The sequence below is a fragment of the Microchirus variegatus genome (assembly GCF_963457635.1).
Source record: "Microchirus variegatus genome assembly, chromosome: 1".
In the NCBI taxonomy this organism is placed as follows: Eukaryota; Metazoa; Chordata; class Actinopteri; order Pleuronectiformes; family Soleidae; genus Microchirus; species Microchirus variegatus.
The window spans coordinates 7,366,549-7,377,312 of record NC_139802.1 but is presented as its reverse complement, the minus strand read 5'-3'; positions in this window follow the sequence as shown (position 1 = coordinate 7,377,312).

Below are 10,764 nucleotides of genomic sequence, written 5' to 3'. Positions count from 1 at the left end.
AGGAATTGGAAAAGACTCATTCTTAATCTACCACGCGAGGTCATATTTTCTGTGATTATTTTTTTCTTGCTTACTTGTGCATGTATCATCGTAGGTTTCACTCATTTCCATGGTTACCATCTTCTTTGTGGACTCTTTAGCTTCTTCTGTCCTGCCCTATGTTTGGAACCTAGGTGTTATCCTTGACTCTGCAAGGTTCTTTGAGCAACATTCTAAACAGTTGATTTAAAAAAAAAAAAAAAAAAAACGGTTTCTTCCGTCTCCGTAATATTTCTAAGTTGAAACCCCTTGTGTCTAAGGTTGAAATAGAGATGATTATTCGTGCTTTTATTACAGTCGTTTTACCTGTTTAAATAAGGACACTTATTTAGAACTCTGCTGTAAGGCTTATAACTGGAACTCACAAAAAGGCTTATGTCGTACCTGTTTTAACTTCCCTTCGCTGGTTGCCAGTGGATTTTAGAATCCATTTTAAAATCTTGACCATAACTTCCTCCTCCTTACATCTCTGACCTGCTACAGCTTCACACCTCGGCCCGCAGTCTGACGTCAGCAGGTCAGATGTTACCTATGGTCCCAAAGACCCATTTTAAGGTGCAAGGTGATCACTCCTTTGAAGCTGTTTAGTTAGATTAGGGATCTTATTGTTTTCTTCTTTTGATTGTGTTGTCCTGTTTTTTGTTCAAATTATCAATATTTTATGTAATTTACTTGTCTAGCCCTGTGAAGTACTTTGTGATTCCATATCTGTGAAAGGTGCTATATGAATAAAATGTACTTACTTTCTTACTTTTGACCAAAACAAGAGCGTGCCACCACCTGGACTGGGAAGTGTGCTGCAGGGAGCATGCACAGTCTCTTGTATTCAAGCAAACTCAAACCGTAAGGTGTGCTTGCGTTCATTTGAAATGCATTTATTTAAAAGGGACAATGCATATTGATGAACATATATTATAGCCAAAACGCTACTTTACATCTGTTGTCCCTGGCAGGTCAGACAGATGCAACAAATAACACACCATCAAACAATGCACAACAAAGCAGACATCCATGTAAGGTCTGCATTGATCACCATGGATCCTTTAGAGATTACAGGATGCAGGATACTCTGACCTGATAGAGTGAAGTGTAGAAACATCACATTCATGTTTTGCCATGTTATTATGCAATAGCATTACCTTTCATTTAAGTTAATACATTCAAATGAAAATAACTGTACTTTTTCAAATTAGTTATATCCATTCAATTACCTCCTTTCATATATTAGTATTTTATTTGTTTATATTGTTTGAAGAATATACCACCTCCTAAAGAGATTCATACAAAAAGAGAAAACATAAAAATATAGTAATAATAATATTTATTGCGTGTCTATTTGTGAGTCTACAATATCCTAAGCCTGATGGTGGAGATTAACTCTCAGAGTACGTGTTCCAAAGAGGCGACACTGATACATAGCGCTTTTACAGTAATTGAGGCGCAATCTCTTGCCCATATGGCGCGCATTTCCCATGTACATATGCACACCCAATATTATCTCCATGCACACATGTTCATAACACTTTAATCAATTAGTTGTCGGATTGTCAGCTGGTATTACTCCCATTCGCACACAAACTTGTTTTTATATCTTTGTGAGGACATGTCATTCCCTATAGCCTCTTACCCTAACCTTAATCATCCAACCAAGTGCTTAATCCTGAAAAAGCCATGTAAACTATCCCACAAAGAAAGTTTTTGTTATTATTTTAAAGTGCACACACACACACACGCACACACCTTCTCACTAACCCACAAACACAGACCCAGATCACAGGAAATCTCCGTATCCCACCTCAAACATCCCCTGATGCCATTATTTCTGGATACTGTGAGCACTATGTAGATTGTTTGTTTTACACTTTGCTGACAAAAGATAAGACTAAAAAAGAAACCCTTTGCAGACATAAAGCAAAGTAAGCCAAATGCATGTAATTCTTTTTTTTTTATTCCATTGAGACAGTGTGTGCATATTTCTTGCTTCCTTGACATGCATACACCTCTGCTTGCCGTTACAACTGTATGCAAATTGACCTGAACCACCCACCCCCCCTTTCACCACCTTGCAAGATCAGGAATGCATAGACACGCTTAGCCCGTAATGTTCTTTACCGTTTGCACTGTTTATGCAGTCGGCACACTCATTTAAATAACCTTGATTACTTTATTTTAATCTCTGTGTGTTGTGTGTGTCTCGTGTGTGTGTGTGAATGAGAGAAAGTGCTATTGGGTACGTGTGTGTGTGTGTGGGAGAGAAGAGGGAGACAGACAGGTTACAGTGGTAATGTAGTGTTCCTTGGCACTTTTAATTTCTGTCAATTATGGCAGTGTGCTGCCTGGCGTATTTGTTATTATATCATAAAGACTGTGTGTATTTTAATAAGGCTTATAATGAATGGCACCATTAGAGTGCTGAATGTAGGAATGTGCACAGCCGGAACAGCAATGATTGCCCATTCAGGTTTTTTCACACTATTTTCTTAAAAGGGGGGGGGGGTGTTTTGGGGGAGTGGTGAAGGGGTCGAAGGACTGAATCACATTATAATTAATAAAGCCCACCCATCCATGCATTTTTTTCTCTTTATAATCTTAGTGCTAGAAGCGACCCACTGTTTGTCCTTGTCTGTTATTCCTTTTTAAACACCATGGTGTTAGGCTTCAACAGTTCACTGTAGCAATGTGAAAAACAAAACTTTGAAAAACAGTAATCAAAAAGTTATTCGGTCTAAAAGCTGTTTATGTGTGGTCCATTTTCTGCCTCAATAGAATCCACACTCTTTGTATAAGAACTGTCAAGAAGATGCGGTCTGAAAATATCTATTCAAATGTGTATGTTTTCTATCACACTCCCCTAAAGATCCTCCATGTACTCGAGTAGAACGACCAGACTCTCCGTTTTGTAGGATTGCAAACAATGTTCATTTTGCAACTTTAATCAGCTCATTCTTCCTTTGTCTGTGCCGGTTTTCATACACTTTTGCAATTAAGCAAGAATTTCTTTTGAAGTTGATCGGTTGCCCCATTCTCTCTCATCGCTTTTGTCTGTAGTTATTCAAATGAGAGCAGAGTGACCTGGAAAACCACCCTGCATTGTGCCTGTTGAGTTTATACCACTGCTATAGACCATAAACAAAAAACTGTTTAATTAGGTGCCTTGCACTTTATTAGTCCTTAACTCATACTAAACACACGCACGCACGCACACACATAACAGTGCCTGCGTTACACTCCTCACTTATTGAATAATGAGGCTCTTTCCGCGCTAGAGCAAAGAATAGCTAAGCTTGTGATGAGGACCAGTGTGTGTGTCTGTGTGTGCGCGAACACGTGGGTGTGTGTATCTTTTTGGATGCTGACAAGGAAGAAGAGCTTGTTAAGAAAAATGTTTTCTTGGCCAGAAAACAGCAGCTTTATGCTAACTGGCCGTCTTATGCCAAGATAATAAAGATGAGAGGAAACATCCAACATTTTTTAAAATGTTAAAATAGTGACACCGCCTCCATCTTTAAACATATGCAGGCACATGTGCTGACGCCCTTTGTTTTAACTGCTTAGTTTTCTTTAACTCAACTCCCTCCTTTGTCCTTTTGACAACTTTGGCCCAGTAGACTTTTTATGCCAGTCACCATGGAGACCCACCTTTTAAGTGGCGTGGAAGTCAGTCAGGTCAGGGGAGGTCAAGTCGAGGGACTGTTTTGGCAAACAGAGCACGCTTCATTAGGCCTTTTGGCTTGGGGTTCATTAAAACTGCAGGAGAGGACATTCCAGGAGACTCTATTAACTAAGCAGTCCTGTGACATGCTGTCAGGCCAACAGATTTCAAACATCTTGTGTTAAACTGCAGCCACCCCCTCCCCACACACACTCCCACCTCAATCACCCACCCACACTCACATGCAAACACAAAGGCACAATGGCTCAAATAGACAAAACATACTTGCACCAGCACCAGACACAAGTGTAGAGTTCATATACACGCGCACAACCCCACTTAAAACCGCGCGCGCGCACACTCAAGACTTCCTACGTCTTCCGCCGCTCTGCTGCCACACTCTTCCGTGCGCCCGCCTTCACACAATAGGCTCCATCTGTTGGCCCTTTGCAACTTTCCCTTAGCAGTCCTCAGGGGTGTTCTTTAGTCTGCCGGCAGAACAAACCACAGTCACTATGTCGCTGCTCCTGTGACACCTTCAGTTTGAAATAACTACTTTTAGGCAGGGCAGTGGAGGGAGTGGTTTGAGAGTTTTGGGAGTAAACAGAGAAAAAAAAAGAGAGAAAATAAATAAATTTTGTGAGGAATAAAGTGTTATAGAGGGAGGGGTGGTTAAGGGTTAGAGTTACAGGGTGAGCGAATGTTGGGTCGGAATTAAATGATAGAAGGCACAGGGGAAGACTAAAGGAAAGGCACATGCTCTGTGAGCCACTCGGAGTCCATAGATGTGATCTTTTTGTTCGAGTTGCGCACATGCCAGAGAACGTGGCTAAAAGGCTTTAAAATAATCACATCCGAGTAAGTAAATGAAAAGGTTAAGGTTCATCAAAATGCAAGCTATTGCACTTCTGTGAGAGCTTGTCAGATCGGTGTTTTTTTAGTTCTCCTCTGGAAAAATAGCAGGTATAACTGGATTATCCCTGTGTTTCATTTGGCAAGCCTTACTGTGTAGGCTGTATGGTTGGTCAGTTCAAACTGGGCAGATTACTGTTTGCAGAGAAGAGGTTTAGCATCGTTTGGAGACTATGATATGTTAATTAAAGTGGATTTTTTTTGAAAATGGGACTTGCAGGATGGCAAACTCCACCTCTGCAATGCCATAAGCCCATCTGTTGGCAGAGGTATATTTGGGTCTGTGTGTGTGCTCATGTCCTTCTATCCATGTGAGAACCGGTCCCTGCCTTTTTAGAATCAGGACACATGAAGATAAGTTTTTGTCTTTCTAGCCACCTCCTTATTCTATGTGAGCATCATGACTGGTTTACAGCTTACTCTCAGAATAAGACTTGAACAATGTTCTGTCCAGGTGTCAAACATTATCATATGATGTAATATCACAGTAACTGTAATTTCTTGACGGTGCCCACGCATCTGTTTTTTTTTTCTGCACCGCACTGTGATTTTGATCCTCTCATGTTGTGAAATGGCTTTGTCTGCAGCAGGTAATGTGTACAGGTCAATCTGCAGTAGTCTATTGGATTTTTTTCTTCTTTCAGCCAGCACAGCTAAAATAAAAGTTGGTCAGTTCTGTGGGATGGTTAAAGTCGATAAAATATGAGACACACGAGCAGGTGGCCAGTTTCTCTTGGAGCTACAGGGATATCAAGGGAGTGTTTCTTACACATTTTGCAGTATGCAGGCTCCTGGGGTTGTTGAAGGCTGAATTAAATCTTAATGATGTGAATTCTAAGCAAACATGCATGTGTGTTGTTTCAGATATATTGTTATATATATATATATATATACACAAGCAACCACTGAGGAAAAAAAGATATATGGCGACAATATTAAATAAATGAAAGTAAATGAAATGTATTTGAAAAGTATTATCTTACAATGGCAAACACAGCCGCCCACACAAAGTGATTAAAGGCATAAAATATCATCACACAACCACATCGCTGTGCGTTGAAAACCAGAGCACTCAAAAGAACGCAAACCTCCACAAAAGCCTCTCTTGATCTGAATTTCAACAAACACAAAAACAGACTCATATATGTTCCCATAACATGATTTTTTTAAAAATGTCTTTTTTTTTTTAAAAGAAATCCTGAATCTGCATCTGGATCACCACCAAAGTCTAATAATGCATTCCTTAGGTCATAACCTACATCCTGAGCAAACTTTATCAAAAGCTGTTGCAAACTTCTTGAGATATGCTGCTCACACTTAGACAGACATGACAAACACTGGCAAAAGCACAACCGCCAACTAAAATACTGTTGTTAATCCTAAGAAAAATGCTGAATTGTGGCTCGGAACTCGAAGCACACTGTCTATTAATAACATAATCTAAGCCTGCTTTGTCACGGAAAAAACTTGAGCCAACATCCTCCTTGAATTATTGTATCACTCCATTGAAAATGACATAAAACAGACCTCCTTCAGTAAATAACAATACAATTTTGTATACTCTTGAGTTCAATATTGTAAGGGTGAATTCCAATTCCTTGCTTAACCCTCAATCTTAACCCTCAATCTCAAATGTGCGCTCCCTCTAGTGCAAGTGCTGTCCTGATTCTCAGAAAAATTAAGTTGAGGGGCAAGTTTAAGGGCTGTATCTCCCTCAATATCGAGATTTTCCGAGACCACCCTTGGGAGCAAGGGCTACCCAGAATGCATTGCGTGTTTGACATAAAAAAGATGGCGCCGAAAGCAGCAAAACGAGTACGCTAAAAATGAAGTGTTTTCTTTGTTAATAGAGATATAAAAATGATGAAAACCATTATATTATCTTAGTTTAGGGCCATATTATGGATTACTGACGTCATTGTTGCGTAACATTTATTTTTATTTTACACACGCTATCGTTTACTTTTCAATAAGTCGTGGTGTGTGGTAACTGTCAGCTGAATATGTCCGTGGTTGTGGTATTTGTATGAGTATCATCTTATAACTAACTGACAACCTAATAACTTGACTGACAAACGGATCGTAATAAATAATCGTGACGTAAATGTGTTCTTCTTCTTCTTTTTTGGAGTTGACAGACTGGACGGCTTTCGCGTTATTCTGCCCCCTACAGTCTGAAGACGTATCTGCATTTAAGGGGTGTCCCATTTCTAAGTGACAAAATAACCCTCAACACTTGGTTTTGGGGGCCAGTTAAGATTAAGGGTTGAGCTTGAGGGTTAAGATAAGAATTGGAATTGGCCCTAAATCTTCACCTCCGAGGATACACTAATGCTGTGACGAACAGGTTAAGAGGTCTATTTAGCAAACAGTCTCATTATTAAAGCTATACGAGCATCAGGTAAAGGTTCAAAGAAGTTCCTTCATGTAAGATCCAGTACAAACGAACAAATGTGTTTGTGTGTGTGTGTGTGGGGGGGGGGGCATCCACACTTGTCTTTACGTCTGTGTATGTGGCTTTATCTGTGGCCGACAGAACATGAATAATAGAACACAAGGGCTTTGTTATTAAAGTGGTCTTTTACTGTTTAATAGCTTTTATCACAAGCTTGCTTTGGATCCATTCAATGTAATTTCTTTCCATGCCTTGTTTTTGCCCCCATTTTCAGCGTGCCCAGATTTAGCTCTGTTTCATCCTCTAATCCCTCTATTTTGTTAGTGACACTGGGAGACGAGCCTGGGCTGTGTGGCTCATGCAGGCCAGCCTGTCAAAGCCTATAACATCTCTCACCAGGATCAGGTTATTGTTTGAGCTGTGCGTATCTTTATATTGAATTGCTTGTGATAGGAGGGCCTGGTGTAGTATGACTCGCTCTTTGTGTGTGTGTGTATCCATGCCACCATGCACTCTTGTGTGTGTGTGTTTATTGTACATGGGTGAGGCCGGCTCCAAATACCAACATATGACACACAAGTGTGGGTACGACAATTGTCTTTTCTGACCTCAAATTTCAATATTGTCCCCTTATGTCCCTTCCACACTCGGGGCCCCTTTACCCATCGGCGTATTCTTGGTTTTGCTTTCCACTCGTCCATCACCACGGCGAGGTGATAGATGGGGCGGTGGAGACGGGGAACGTTAAAGTTTGTGGGCCGTGGACGGACAGCTCGGCATGAATATCAGCAGTACTGAGTAAGTGCTGGGAATTGGATGAGCAAGAGCGAGGGAGGTGTCAGCACTTTCCCTCCCATGCATTTTCACTCTGCCAGATTGAGTCTCATTATCTGACCCTGCTCCTCCTGCTCCTCTTCCCTCGCTGACCTAATAATATTGTTTTCAGTGATCCTATCCAACCTCTGACCTCATGACTTCACACATGAGGAATCTATTAGATAAATTATTCTATTTTCCCACAGAAGTCAGCTACTTTTTCAGTTGTTTGATTCTGCTTTGGATAGTACAGCAGCTAAATAATCATATCATTTTTTTTTTTTCCCTTTTAGTTAGTTAGTTTTATTCCCACAGCTAATGCTGTTTATTTGTCTGACGAGGACTTTGTCTAATATAGATGCACTCATTTGCACTGTAAGCCTCATCATGTTGTACTGCACAAAGATTTATATAAAATCCCATCAACGTGATCTCATTTTATTGGTTTGTTATTAAAAGTGGAATCAAAGTTGCAGTATCAGTGAATTAATGTGATTGTGTGGGAGCTTGTTAGGCATCTGAGATAAACGGGGGAGATTTGGGAAATAATCCCTTCTCAATGTGGACACCACAGCTGGTTGTCTTAAACCCTTTCCCTCCATCCATGCCGCAGACACACACACACACACACACACACACACACACACACACACACACACACACACACACACACACACACACACACACACACACACACACACACACACACATTTGCCCACACACACACATAAGCACATGCCCAGTTCTTGACTCCATGTTGCTGCCAACATGCATAGGGACATGGGGACAGAGGATTAAAGGGGGACAGTCACAAATGTATTAGTGAGTTTAATTGTTTTTATTCCCCAAAGCCGTTGTAACCCTGACCCATGCACCTTCTGCAACCTCTCGGATCATTTGGTCCACAGGGCACAGAGGTAGTAGAGGGGACAAGGCCACGGCCATGGCAGACCTGGAAAAGGAAAATGTGCTGCACCTACCGCTATTCATTTATTGCTGTTTTTTTTTTTTGTTTCTTTTCATTCTCTCAGTATACAGCTGCCTGTCGAATCTCCACCTGTGGTCAGCTGGTCGCCACATTGGCTTGGGGGGAATCACGCTGACCTTGTCCACAGATTCTGAACACAGAAGCATCGCTGATATGGCAGCTGCGCTGTGGCAGGCAACTGAAGCCAACACTACAATCAGATCATCAGGTCAGATTGCTGTAGTTAATGCCGAGGCTCAGAGTGTGGATGCAATCCTCTCCAGCTCAGTGCACAAAGACAATTTTGCAGGTCTTTGTCGGAACCCTCAGCAGTACTGAAGGGTTACTGAGGCCCCTTTTTCATTAAATTAACTGCTTCCTAAGAACTGTGTGCACTGAACTAGTTAAATCCTCTTCTTGGCAAGGATCACACGTTGTGTGCTGAATATATCTGCCTGTGTAAACTGTTTGATACTGACACCAATGTGTCATTTTTATATTGTAATTATGGATTTTCCCTTTATTTTGACAAGCAACAGAAGCTAAGCTTCTATATTGCTTATGGCAGTCCACGGTTTAAGCACTCCACCCCACCCTCCACCCCCATGCACCATCCTCACAAACACTGCACACACCCACAGGCATACACACAGGAACCTACTCCACTTTTGGAATCAATCTCCTGGACATGACCCCATCTTTCCTTCTTCCGCATATTGTGTTGCTTTCCACCATAGTGCTTATTGCTTTCTTTGATTAATCTCCCTCTCTGCTTTTCCTGCTGCACTGGTATGAGTCAGTAGACTTCCTGTTGGTTTTCAAAACAACTCTTCATGTCAACCTTCGTTCCTCCCTTCTTCCCCACTTCTCCTGCTCCTCCCTTGCCTTCTATTTATCACTCCACAGCCCATTTTACAGTATCTTTCTGTCTCCTTCCTCCATCCGTTTCTCTCGCCTCATTACCTTGCTCGTTCATGTCCCCTTCATCTTATACTCTGCCTGTCCAACCTTCTGACATGCATTCTTTTTACCCTCCTACTGTATCTCCCTGCTCTTTCCCTGCATTTTCCCTCTCACCATTCATCTTCAGGTCCTCTGTCCATCTCCCTCCCTCCCTCACCACCTCTCTGTCAGACCCCCGCTCCCTCCCTCCCTCCCTCCCTCCTCCTTCGTCTGGTAGTAGAGAGCCTCCACTCTTGCTGACAGTGCTGTTTGTGTGAACTGAGTGCTGAGCTTCACAGCCCCCTCGCCTCCCATTGCTCCCTCTGCCGCCTCTCCACTTCATCCTCCTCCCTCCCTCCCTTCTTTCCTCCTGCCTCCCACCTATATACCCCTCCAGGCAGGGGAATTAACCTTCCAGCCCTGGGCTGCTGGGCTTAATGACTGTCTGTGGGCCCAGCTTTGACTACACAACCCAGCTGCTAACATCTGGGCCACACTGCCTGTGCACATGCACACACACACACACACACAGAACACACACTGGCACTGTTGCAGTATATACACAATATAAAGATACAGCCCTTGAATTGGTGCCACTATGAGGGTGTGCGTGTCATTATCATTCTTTCTTTATTGCTTGCTGCACAGATGTGAGAGACTCCCCTCCCGCTCCCATTTTTCTCACTTGCTCTGTTTGGTCTACCGTTACTACATGGGTGACCCGTGGTGGGGGAAGAAAAAAAAACAGGTGCAGCAGCATTACTGCTTTCTTGTTTATGAGCAAATAGCTGCTACTCCTCGACAACACGGAGTGACCGCTCAAGTGTGGACAAGCGGCAGATTAAATGAAAAATACATGCATGTGGAAAATAAACCTGACCTTTAAGTCTTGTCTGACTAGAAAAGCTTTCAATTTGTTCCACTGAGAAAATGGTGCTATTCTCCAGCCACTGCTGAGTATATAATTGACAAAAGGGGGGGGTGGGGTGGGGGTTGTTTGGCTGTTTCCTTCTCCATTTCCAGGTTACCCCAGGAGTATTC